The sequence below is a fragment of the Dermacentor variabilis genome, chromosome 10, assembly GCF_050947875.1.
Source record: "Dermacentor variabilis isolate Ectoservices chromosome 10, ASM5094787v1, whole genome shotgun sequence".
NCBI lineage: Eukaryota > Metazoa > Arthropoda > Arachnida > Ixodida > Ixodidae > Dermacentor > Dermacentor variabilis.
Window position 1 is genome coordinate 78,591,917 of NC_134577.1, and position 13,571 is coordinate 78,605,487.

Sequence of the window (13,571 nt, forward strand, 5' to 3'; positions counted from 1 at the left end):
ATTTCACCTTATCCGCTGTCACTACTATCACTTGTAAGCTGCCCATAATCATTGGGGTCTGATCGAGTTACTTCTGCAAGTAACAGAACATTTTGTTCTAAGCAGGCTGGCTCCCATAGAGGTATCGAGCCTTCGACGTCATTTTCCTCACAGCGAGTGGCTCCGCACTCGAAACACAATGAGGGAGCTTCGTTGCCCGTATTACCTTGCGCTTGCTTCTTACGCAACACATGAGGCAACTTTAATCGCAGCTGCGTGGGCTGCTTCTCACTCTCTCTCTCGGCTCTCTTACAAACGATCCTTCCACAATCCTATATTTCTCGACTGCTGTCATAGTCTTCCAAAGCCTTCCTTGGATTTCTTCTGCCGTGAGCCTCAACCTTACTCTTACTTGGGTATACTCAACGGCATTGGTATTAACCCTGGCACGAGTTCTTGCTGTGCAGCCAATATCCTCTATTTACAGCTGGCACAGTCCTGCCACGGACCCCATTTGTAACGAATTTCTTCGTGTCCTATTTAAAAGGCCGCGGTGTTAACTCGATGCCAATAAGAAACAAAGGGAGCTGCTAATACCAACCACAAAACACTCTTGTTATTGAAGAAAATTGAAGATTAGCGAGCAGATGCATAGCACTAATTCACCGAACCTCAACGTTCCTAAGTTCACTTATGTTATATCAACAAACTTACAGCACCACGTTCAAAACACAGCGTTTGAGCTCAGCGCCGTAGAAAAGAGTGCTAAGTATAGAGTACTAAATGTGTTCGAAAAATTTAGGAAAGAAGGGTGACCGCTTTTAAGAGTTCCTGCTGCAAAAAAGGCCTTGATGAAGAAGCTAGAGCAGCGACGATCGCAGACGCTCGAATACGGCCGAGTCCTACAGCTGTCTGCTTGTCGAAACGCCACCCGCTTCGTCTCACAATGTGAGAGACGCCAAGGGTCGCCGGGCAGACAGGTTGCTCTGGGTCTTTGCGAGCCAGGGTCCAGCCGCCCATCAAGAGGGCGCGCCTCCGCCTCCCCCCCCCCCCAGCCACCTTTCTCACACCGTTCATGTCACGTAGTTGTCGGGAGGCGACAGGTCATCGGGATTGGCAGAATTGACTGGGTAGAGGTCTCGTGAGCTCGGGACCAAGCACCCGACAAGCTCCAACCTATGGGCTCTAGCCGTCTTTCCGGATCCCAACCATGTGTGTACCAGGCACTCTCCTTCTCTTCTTCATTAAAGCGAAGTTTTCGTTGCTTCTTCACTCAACTGTCCCAGTGATGCTGCTTCCGCTCTTATTGTTGTTGTCTTGATTGGCTGTGGCACATATGCTGCTGCCGCCGCCGCCGCTCCTGCCCTGGTTGTCTGGCACACCCCGTCGAGAGCCGGTTCAAAGCGTGTGAATCTCAAGGTGGCGCGAGAAGCTCATTTGGACCTTTGCACTGCGTCGAAAGCGCGCCATGCCCTCTGCAGCTACTTGGACGTCGCCATATTAGCCTCTCGATAGCTATGATTGCCCTGACCCCCCACAAAAGCATTGCAGAATTTGCAGCGCTTGCATATCTCCTACAGTGCAAGTCCAGAGGGAAGGTAGATAAAATTGTAGAGAGGAGGTTAGAGAGAGGAGGCGGAGAATCGGTAGAACAGGCGCAGTCACCAAACGAGTGAACACCAGCCTTGCGAATCCTCGCTCGCCGTTCCCATACAAGAGGGGAGATAGAGTAAAGGTGAAGTGAGAATGCAAGGAAATGGTACTGGCAAACGGTATGAGCTTAACTGCAAGACTCGGTACGGTGCGTTTCGGCTACTTCTGAAATATAAACGCCATGTAAATTTCTCACGCGCACAATATACCCAGGGCGTGCAGAAACAGAGCCGCATCAAAGTGGACGTATGGTGTAGGCGAAACTACGGAAGCCGTCACACATCAAATCAACACTTCTGGGTCGATTTCCGTCTAAGATATTACTGGAAGTGGCGGCTTTGATCCCGACCGCTGCAGTCGCACTTCGCTGGGGCAAAATTGAGAACGCCTGAAGATAACCCCCCAGTGTCAAAATTATTCCGGAGTCTGCCACTACGGCGCACCTCATAATCCAATTGTGCTTCTGGTATGTGCAGCCCTGTAATTCGATTAACGTATATTGATTCTCCCACGATGCTATATGCCATGAGAGGCAATGAATATGCTCGGCCCTCTCGGAGGTTATGAAGTATGGGGCAGAAGAACGCCTTAAGCGAAACGCCAACCCCAGTGTGTGCCGTGTACTACTCAGACAAACAGCAGTGGTGCACGCACGATAACTTCGCGTCCAATCACCACTCTCGTGTTGGACTAAACGTTGAACAAATTAAACATTCGACGCCATAGGTCACCGCTAATTATCGTTAATCAAAGAAAACAGCACAGAAAGCAATGCTTGCATCGATTCCCATAGTTCGTGGTATCCGCATAACGTTTATTTTAAGTGCGAAGCTTTATTTTCCTCTTCCTTCGACTTTCAAACTGCTGCTGCTGCTGTAATGCCGGAAAAGTCAGGACGTAGTTTAGACGTGCCCATGTCACAAAAACACAAACGTCATGCGTTGTCGCTGTTTTCTTTCGTGAGTTTTGTTTATGACCTGTCACTCTCAAAATTCCGAGGGATAACTTTGTAAATAGTCTAGGCCAATGTATGCGCCACGAGGAGGGCCTGCGCGGTTTTTGTTCAGAGTGAATATTGCGATCCCGCGGCTTCGGCACCGGATTTCCTACAACACGGGGCTCACAAGAAGAAGCTTTAGCTCGGGCCCAACTCGCACGTGGCATCTTCAAGTACGTCTAAAACGCAAGAACATTTTTTCTGAGATAACCCCAGAAACGATTTTAATGACATTTGTTACATTTCAAAGAGAAAGTTAATTTACAGTGACTGTTCGAAGCGGAATTTCGATTTAGAGCCGTAATTTTGTTAAAAAATATTTTCAAGAATTTGAAAGTTTAAAAAAATGAGAAGCACGAAGTTTCCAAATTATTAGCTCTGCATCAAGAACAGATGTCGCGGTTCTATAAACGGCACCCACTAAATCATTGAATGCAGACAAATTGAGCACGTCATCTTATATCTTACGTGAATTTGTTACGCTGTGTACAAGGGTTCGGCAATTTTTTTTAGATTCATGCGTAACCTATCGATTTTTTCCACTTTAGATGTACCATTAAAAGCCGTTCACATAATTGTGATATCATTTTGCATTGCCAAGTTGCCGAGTTGTGAACCTAATAGTTTCGTCTTCTGAAAATTTTCGATTGTTTGCCACTTCTTTAATAAACAAATGAAGTCCCAAATCAAGAATTTGAGATCAACAGACACCATACTTAAATTGTTTTCTTTTAAATGCACCAAACTTCGCCAAATTTCGTGGTGTGGTTGCCGAGAAAAACTAATTCCCCCTTTTACATGTATTTAGATAGGAGCACCCGAGCTAAAGCTTCCTCTTAAGAGGAAGCTTTAGCTCGGGTGCTCCTATCTAAATACATGCAAAAGGAGAATTCCTTTTTCTCGGCAACACTGCACCAAATTTGACGAGGTTTGTTGCATTTAAAAGAAAGACTTAAAATCTAGTGACTGTTTGTTTCGAATTTTCGAGTTAGGTTGTGAATATTTTATTAAAAATTGGCAAAAATTGAAAATTTTCAGAAAACGAAACTATCAAGTTTACACCTCTGTAAGTCGACAACAAAAAATGATAATACAATTCTGTGAATTCTATCCAATAGTACATCTAAAGCGGACAAAATTGATATGTTACTCATGAATATAGAAAATTTTAGCAATAGGGAAATGCAACTTTTGCAGAACCCTTGTAACCAACGTAATACAATCACGTAAGATGTAAAATGACACATCAAATTTGTTCGCTTTGAATGATCTAATGGATGGCGTTTACAGAACCGCGATATCAGTTTTTTATGCAGAGCTATGAATTTGTAAACTTCTTGCTTCTATTTTTTTTCAGACGGTCAAATATTTGAAAGTCTATTTAAGAAAATTCAAGCCCTAAATCGAAATTCCACTTCCAACAGTCACTAGAATTTAACTTTCTTTTTCAAATGCAACAAATTTCATTAAAATCGATCCTGGGGTTATCTCACAAAAACGTTTTTGCGTTTTACATGCATTTGAATAGGCCGCGTCGGAGTTGGGCCCGAGCTAAAGCTTCCTCTTAACGCCATCGCTCTAGTACACGACAGGAGTGCGGCACAAAGCAAAGACGACCAGAGAAGCTCGTGTCAAGATTTACGCCGCGTGGAGTCTGCACAACGCCCTCTGGACAACGTAACAAGCCGTTACTCTCTCTCTCTCTCTCTCTCTGTATATATATATATATATATATATATATATATATATATATATATATATACAGAGAGAGAGAGAGAGAGAGTAACGGCTTGTTACGTTGTCCAGAGGGCGTTGTGCAGACTCCACGCGGCGTAAATCTTGACACGAGCTTCTCTGGTCGTCTTTGCTTTGTGCCACACTCCTATATATATATATATATATATATATATATATATATATATATATATATATATATATATATATATATATATATATATATATAGAGAGAGAGAGAGAGAGAGAGAGAGAGAGAGAGAGAGAGAGAGATGACAGTTTTGTGAGCTACAACGCAAAATTGCGCCGAAGCGTGCATTCAGCGCCGACGAGCCGAAAGCTCGCATAAAGCGTCGAACGGAGCAGGCAAGGCAACCTTTCACATCCCGTCACGACTGTCGTAAGCGGTCGGTGTATCACCGCCAATGTATCACCGTCAACGAACGCAAACAGCAGACAAAGCTTCGCTTACATCGGTTCCCACCGAGCGTGGGGTCTGCATATTTCTTTTTACCTTTTGCTCACCCGCAGACTTCTCTGATTTGATATTTGTTTCATTTTCATTTTTATTGCGACGCTCAACGGCGCTCGTGCCAGAATCACGCAGCACGTCGTCGCTTTTATTTTCATTGCGCGCAAAGCAAGCGCGGTGCCATGAACTCGAAAGCGTCCTTCATGACCGCTGCATCAATATTTTGCACTCATCTTGACGATGCCTGAGCACCTCGAATAGGTATTGAAATGTGGGTTGTATTAAAGATATAGGTTGGCGGAGTTTCTGTTCAATATATATTATCACCACTCACGACTGCGCTGAAAGCATGTGAAATATTATAGAATAGCTGCAGAGGACACCTGAACTTCTGCGGTGACCGGATACCATAACGATTGCGGACCTTTTGGACAAATAAATGGCTCCGTTGGCAGTCGCCGATGCATACCGCGCCCTGCCATGAGTGCAGCTTACAGTTCGTATCGTCTTATGTTAAAATACACTTTTTTCTAAACACATGCAGTCCGCAAGTGTGAGCATCACAAACCTAAGCAGCATAGAACAAAATATCCAATATATTCTCTCTTTTTCGTAATGATCAAGCAACTTGCTGCGTTAATCGCGAAGCTAAATGCGTTTAGAAAAAGTTTATTTTAACAAGAGACGATACAAACACCGAGTCACAATCAAGGCATACATTCTATTCCATTACTGCGAGCGCCAACGGAGCCAGTTATTTGCTCAAAAGGCCTGGAATTGGTATGGCACACGGCCACCGCAGAAGTTCTGGTGTCCTCTGCTACTTTTCGACAATTTTTCACACGCTTTCAGTGCAGTAGTCAGTGGCGATCAGATATGTTAAACAGAAACTCATTTAGCCAATGTCATGAAAACAACACCCATTCAATACGTATTCGAGGTGCTCAGGCATTGTCAAGATGTATGCAAAATATCCATGCAGCGATCGTCAAGGACACTTGCGGGTTCATGGCGCTGCGCTTGCATTGCGCGCGATGAAGATGAAAACGGCGACGTGCTGCGTCACTATGGCACAGGCGCGTCGAGCGTGGCAATAAAAAATAAATAAATAGAAAATATCCAATCACAAAGTCCACGGGTCACTAGAAGGAAGAAGAAATATACAGATCCCGCGCACTGTGGGAATCGATGTCAGCGGAGCTTGGCTGTTTCCGTTTATTGGCGTTATTTGGGGCTTATACATCGACGGCCTACGACAGTCGCGACGGGATGTGAAATGCGAGCTTGCCTGCTCCGCTCGACTCTTTATGCGAGCCTTCGTCTCGTCGGCACTAAGCGAACGTGAGGGATCACGCCTAGTTACGGCGTCCAGAGGACGTTGTGCAGATGCGACGGGGCGTAAATCTTTACACGAGCTTCTCTGATCCTCTTTCCTTCGTGCCACCCTGCTGTCGTGTACTAACGCGATAGCGTTAAGAGGAAGCATTACCTCGGGTGCTCTTACCTAAATACATGTAAATGAAGGAATTCGTTTTTCTCGGCAACCACAGCACTAAATTTGGTGGGGTTCGTTGCATTTAAAAGAAAAAATTTAGGACAAGTGGGAGTTGGCTTCAATTACTTTTTTTTAGATCGTCAATTTCTGATTAAAAAGTGGCAGAAATCGAAAATTTTCTGAAACTGAAACCATTGGGTTGGCAAATATGTTACTTGGCAATCAAAAATGATATCACACTTATGGGAGGTTTATCTAATAATAAACCTAAAGCAGGGAAGTTGATCTGTTCCACAGGAATCTACGAAAATTTAGTAACATGGAAATACAGCTTTTGCTGAACCCTTGTAGACAAACTAACAAATTCACGTAAGATATAATAATAATAATAATGTCACGTGGTGCTGACGTTGAAGCACACAGTAGCAACACTGTGAACGATAAAACTAAATTTTATTGGGCGAACCTGTGCCCACAAAACAGGCTACACTTATAGCACAACGATAGCGGCGAACACCGTCGGCGATCGTCGGAAATCTGATCAGCGGGTCAAGCGCGTCGGCTTTCATAGAGCAGTCGTCGAATTTTCCAAACTAATCGTTCGGAACCGCGTGCTTTCCACAAAGTTCTACACCATTCGCGTTACGCGATGAAATCAGATAATACAAGGTTCGGCGACAACAGACAGCGGATAGAAGCATCGATAACTTTCCAGGAACTTCGGATACATGCAGGCGCGTCCCGCGCAGTGCGATAACATTTGTTGGGCGGCGAAACGGGGTCGCCCGATAAAGATAAGTAGACGTGTCAATAATAATAATAATAATAATAATAATAATAATAATAATAATAATACTTTATTGCGCCGAGTATTTAAAAAATGTAGAGAAATCCGGCCTGCCATAGCCTTTGGGCTTGAGTGGCAGAGCCCGACAGGCAGCGGAACCACCCAGATATACACACAGTCATAAACGCGCATTAAAAATTACGGCACATCAAATTAGTACACTGGCAAAATAAAAATAGACACAAAACCCAAGTTACATATAAAAAAATCTCATCAGAATAAATAGCGAGGAAGGAAAACCAAAATGGCATGACAATACTCGGATCAGTGAAAAAAATACTGCAGTAACCAGTGAAATTACTGGATTTACTTGACAAGTGATGGGGCACATGTGTACGACGTCGTAAACCCACTAATTAGTGTATCGCAGCATCTTTTTGATTATATATTAAGTTTTTGCCCGGCGAACACTCGGACGTAGCCTGTTAAAGTAAAATGGAACGTAAAAATCTATTACTCGCTTTCCATATCTTGTAAACCGTTGGGGAATACAAAAAGGTTCCTTCGGTCGAAGAGACCGTGTGGGAACATACGAAATCTTATAGTCACTAAACGAAACATGTTTCAGGACAATCGTTTCCATCAAAACGCGATCAAAATCAGGTAGCGAGAATACCCTAAAAACACCAGAATTGGAGCGCAGGCCTAAATCATGACCAATATTTTTTTAACAAGGATCGCAGGAGAGAATTGATCCTGTTTTTACAACGAACTGCACAGTGACCATACATCGTTATGCCATAACGCAGTACGCTATAAGCGAGAGCGTTTACAATAACTCAGCGTATTGAAAGCGGCATGTAGTACCTAATGTTGTGAAGCACACAGGAGACGGTCAGGAGCTTTTTTAAAAACGTGGGATAAGTGATCATTCCAAGAAAGAGGACTGTCAACGTGTACTTCTAGATATTTCACTGTAGTTTTGTAGCTCAGGGGTAGACATTGACATTGAGAGTGTCAGATCCGTGCAAGAACAACTTATGGTTTAAATCTACCTTCATCATCGGGCTGTGAAAGCCTATAAGTTGAGCCTTAGAGCTCTTAACTTTGATTAGGTTGTGTGAGAACCAGTCCAGAGCAACAGTTGCTGCAGCTTGAAGGGAAGAAAGGGAGTCAGAGTAGTTCGACGACTGGGATGCGAGGACAGTATCGTCAACGTACAGACACAAACCTACAGGCAAAGCGTTTGAAAGGTCATTCACGTGGACGGTAAATACCAGGGGACTAATTATGGAACCTTGAGGAACGCCAGCTTTTATTAGCAATGAAGTGCTCCTTGCCAGCCCAATCGAGACGTATTGCGTTCTCTGCTGTAAAAAATTTACCAAGAGCGAAAGAAACACTCAACGGAAGCCTAACCTGGACAGTTTACATAATAACACAGTGTGACAAACGCTGTCAAAAGCCTTGCTGACATCCTGAAACAGTGCACACACCACTTGGTGAGAAAAGTCCTTCAAAAGCATTTCCATCCCTTTAGCGTGTACAAAACCGCACTGACGCGGTGACAGGATTTCGTGCTTATCTAAGAAACTTGTCATTGTAAAGAGCATATGTTTTTCTTTTATAGTACTTGAGCCAAATAGGGCAAGACTGAAATAGGACGATAATTCTCATACCTATTATGTGAATTTACACCTTTGTGAATTTGGGTAATAATAGCCATTGGAATCTGAACCTAGCAACGTTTAACGTTAGAACGCTGTCTAGTGAGGCGAGTCTAGCAGTGTTATTGGAGGAATTAGAGGGTACTAAATGGGATATAATAGGGCTCAGTGAGGTTAGGAGGACAAAAGAAGCATATAAAGTACTAAAAAGCGGGCATGTACTGTGTTACCGGGGCTTAGCGGAGAGACGAGAACTAGGAGTCGGATTCCTGATTAATAAGGAAATAGCTGGTAACATACAGGAATTCTATAGCATTAACGAGAGGGTGGCAGGTCTTGTTGTGAAACTTAATAAGAGGTACAAATTGAAGGTGGTACAAGTCTATGCCCCTACATGCAGTCATGATGACCAGGAAGTCGAAAGCTTTTATGAAGACGTGGAATCGGCGATGAGTAAAGTCAAAACAAAATACACTATACTGATGGGCGACTTCAATGCCAGGGTAGGCAAGAAGCAGGCTGGAGACAAGTCAGTGGGGGAATATGGCATAGGCTCTAGGAATAGCAGAGGAGAATTATTAGTAGAGTTTGCAGAAAAGAATAATATGCGGATAATGAACACCTTTTTCCGCAAGCGGGTTAGTCGAAAGTGGACGTGGAGGAGCCCGAATGGTGAGACTAGAAATGAAATCGACTTCATACTGTGCGCGAACCCTGGCATCATACAAGATGTAGACGTGCTCGGCAAGGTACGCTGCAGTGACCATAGGATGGTAAGAACTCGAATTAGCCTAGACTTGAGGAGGGAACGGAAGAAACTGGTACACAAGAAGCCAATCAATGAGTTAGCGGTAAGAGGGAAATTAGAGGAATTCCGGATCAAGCTACAGAACAGGTATTCGGCTTTAACTCAGGAAGAGGACCTTAGTGTTGAAGCAATGAACGACTATCTCATGGGCATCATTAAGGAGTGCGCAATAGAAGTCGGTGGTAACGCCGTTAGACAGGAAACCAGTAAGCTATCGCAGGAGACGAAAGATCTGATCAAGAAACGCCAATGTATGAAAGCCTCTAACCCTACAGCTAGAATAGAACTGGCAGAACTTTATAAGTTAATCAACAAGCGTAAGACAGCGGACATCAGGAACTTTAATATCGATAGAATTGAACAGGCTCTCAGGAACGGAGGAAGCCTAAAAACAGTGAAGAAGAAACTAGGAATAAGCAAGAATCAGATGTGTGCGTTAAGAGACAAAGCCGGCAATATCGTTACTAATATGGATGAGATAATTCAAGTGGCTGAGGAGTTCTATAGAGATTTATACAGTACCAGTGGCACCCACGACGATAGTGGAAGAGAGAATAGCCTAGAGGAATTCGAAATCCCACAGGTAACGCCAGAAGAAGTAAAGAAAGCCTTAGGAGCTATGCAAAGGGGGAAGGCAGCTGGGGAGGATAAGGTAACAGCAGATTTGTTGAAGGATGGTGGTCAGATTGTTCTAGAGAAACTGGCCACCCTGTATACGCAATGCCTCATAACCTCAAGCGTACCGGAATCTTGGAAGAACGCTAACATAATCCTAATCCATAAGACAGGGGACGCCAAAGACTTGAAAAATTATAGACCGATCAGCTTACTGTCCGTTGCCTACAAAGTATTTACTAAGGTAATCGCAAATAGAATCAGGAACACCTTAGACTTCTGTCAACCAAAGGACCAGGCACGATTCCGTAAAGGCTACTCAACAATAGACCATATTCACACTATCAATCAAGTGATAGAGAAATGTGCCGAATATAACCAACCCTTATATATAGCTTTCATTGATTACGAGAAAGCGTTTGATTCAGTGGAAACCTCAGCAGTCATTGAGGCATTACGGAATCAGGGTGTAGATGAGCCATATGTAAAGATACTGGAAGATATCTATAGCGGCTCCACAGCCACCGTAGTCCTCCACAAAGAAAGAAACAAAATCCCTATAAAGAAAGGCGTCAGACAGGGAGATACGATCTCTCCCATGCTATTCATAGCATGTTTACAGGAGGTATTCCGAGACCTGGAGTGGGAAGAATTGGGGATAAAAGTTGATGGAGAATACCTTAGCAACTTGCGATTCGCTGATGATATTGCCTTGCTTAGTAACTCAGGAGACCAATTGCAATGCATGCTCACTGACCTGGAGAGGCAAAGCAGAAGGGTGGGTCTGAAAATTAATCTGCAGAACACTAAAGTATTGTTTAACAGTCTCGGAAGAGAACAGCAGTTTACGATAGGTAGCGAAGCACTGGAAGTGGTAAGGGAATACATCTACTTAGGGCAGGTAGTGACCACAGATCCGGATCGTGAGACTGAAATAACCAGAAGAATATGAATGGGCTGGGGTGCGTTTGGCAGGCATTCTCAAATCATGAACAGCAGGTTGCCACTATCCCTCAAAAGGAAAGTGTATAACAGCTGTGTGTTACCAGCACTCACATATGGGGCAGAAACCTGGAGGCTTACGAAAAGGGTTCTGCTGAAATCGAGGACGACGCAACGAGCTATGGAAAGAAGAATGATGGGTGTGACGTTAAGGGATAAGAAAAGAGCAGATTGGGTGAGGCAACAAACACGGGTAAATGACATCTTAGTTGAAATCAAGAAAAAGAAATGGGCATGGGCCGGACATGTAATGAGGAGGGAAGATAACCGATGGTCACTAAGGGTTACGGACTGGATTCCAAGAGAAGGGATGCGTAGCAGGGGGCGGCAGAAAGTTAGGTGGGCGGATGACATTAAGACGTTTGCAGGGACAACATGGCCACAATTATTACATGACCGGGGTAGTTGGAGAAGTATGGGAGAGGCCTTTGCCCTGCAGTGGGCGTAACTAGGCTGATGATGATGATGATGAGCCGCTTTCATGTTCGCCGGGATCACGCCACTTGAGATAATGATGTTGAACAGCGATGGCAAGACGTCTTTAAGTATGTCGAACAAGATTCGCAGATCATCAACTGAAATATTATCTATTCCCACAGATCTATTGCATTTAGACCAAAATTAATTGAACTTACCTCATCCTCGCTTAGCAAAGGTGGGTGTGCAGATTCGACTGTGCTGTTCCTAAGAGTACAAAATAAGGAATGCTGTTGCGCACTACCCGAAACTTGCGAGAAAAACTTGTTGAATTCATAACCTACGTTTTCTTCATCAGTGCCAAAATACGACACAAAATCTTTTACATCACTGCCACGCCTTTTGACACCTCTTAGATTATTAATCAAAGACCACGTTGTTCTAGTATCTGTGCCTGCATTCTTAAACTTGTTGCAGAAATGTACTCGTTCAGCAGGACGAATTATTGCATTCACTTTATTTCTTGCAACCTTAAACTTTGACCGTAGTAGGATAGATGCAGGTGCCCTTTTCGACTGGGGCCAGAGCAAATCTTTTTCTTTCATAGCTGATAGTATTTTAGGGGTCATCCAAGAGTTTACTTTATTGCGCTGCCTGATTTCAACCACGCGAGTAGCCGCTTTCTTAAACTCTTGTAATGGTTCAACTAGTTTATCATAAATGTCTATCGGGGACACTTTTTCAAAGAACACTTCTCAACCGTATTCCGATGCCAGTCTGTAGAAGATTTTGGTTTCACGTATGGATATTTCTTTTTTGACGCGATCCGGTGTTGGAGGGTTTAATTTCCGGGATAAAGAGCAACAAACAAATTAGTGGTCTGACAGTTTTGCTTCGACGATAGTAGATTGTAGGACGAAACTTGGAGCTCTTATATTTATATGGTCGATGCAAGAGATGACCAGTTTGCCCGCCAGAAATTCTTCTTGCGTTGCTTTCTGGATAGTTGGTTGCAGTCCCCATTTTGATAACAGATCAAGATAATCTGCGACCAGAGCCAAAGAAGGGCGAAAGGTATCTATGTTAATATCGCCTATTACACAGATATAGTATTCATGCGAATGAGCTGAGAGGATGGTGTCAAGTTCGGCCAAAAAGAGCCCGCCATTGAAGCAGGAGGTCGATATACTGCAAAGAGTATGAAAGAGAGAGCTGGAGTGCTCATACGCATTGCTACAAGTTCTGCTTGCTGGAAGTCAAAGTTTACCTCTGTAGTAGTCCAACTGTCTCGCACAAGAACTGCGACGCCGCCCCCTTTTTTGCAGGTCGTGTATATGAAATTGATTGGTACCACGGTATTGCGTACTGATTAAAAATATCAGCTGAAATATTAATTTCCGTCAGAACAAATACGTGTAATGTAGAACGAAAGGGTGAAGTTAGGGCCATGAATTTATCCGAGTGCTTTCGGATATTGCGGATATTAACGTGCGTAGCGCGAAATGCAAGTTCCTCGTCACTTTTGAAAAATCATGTTACTTCAGAAAATGTTGTACACGCAAGGAATTCGAGATTGCTCATGCTTAGCAGATCTTATCCAGATCAGACATCTCCTCAGTGCGGATGACAGACTTCAGACTTCACTGTGCCGTTATGTGTCCAAACGAATTTATACTGCTTTTCTTTTCCCTTAGACCTGGCCAATCGGACAAGCTCCTTGCTTGTCCTTGTCAAATTTTCATTGAAATACAATAGAGGATGAGACTCATCCGTAGGCAAATCGCGAAGCTTTGCCAGTAGAGCAAGCTATTTTTCCTTAGAAGCTGCGTCACGAATCCACACAAGGATAGAGGGAGTCGAACTGCCCTTGTTCGGCATTCGATGTATTGAAGCAATTGTATTCGCTTCAAACTCTGGAAACTCTACTTTCTGAGCTAGATCACCC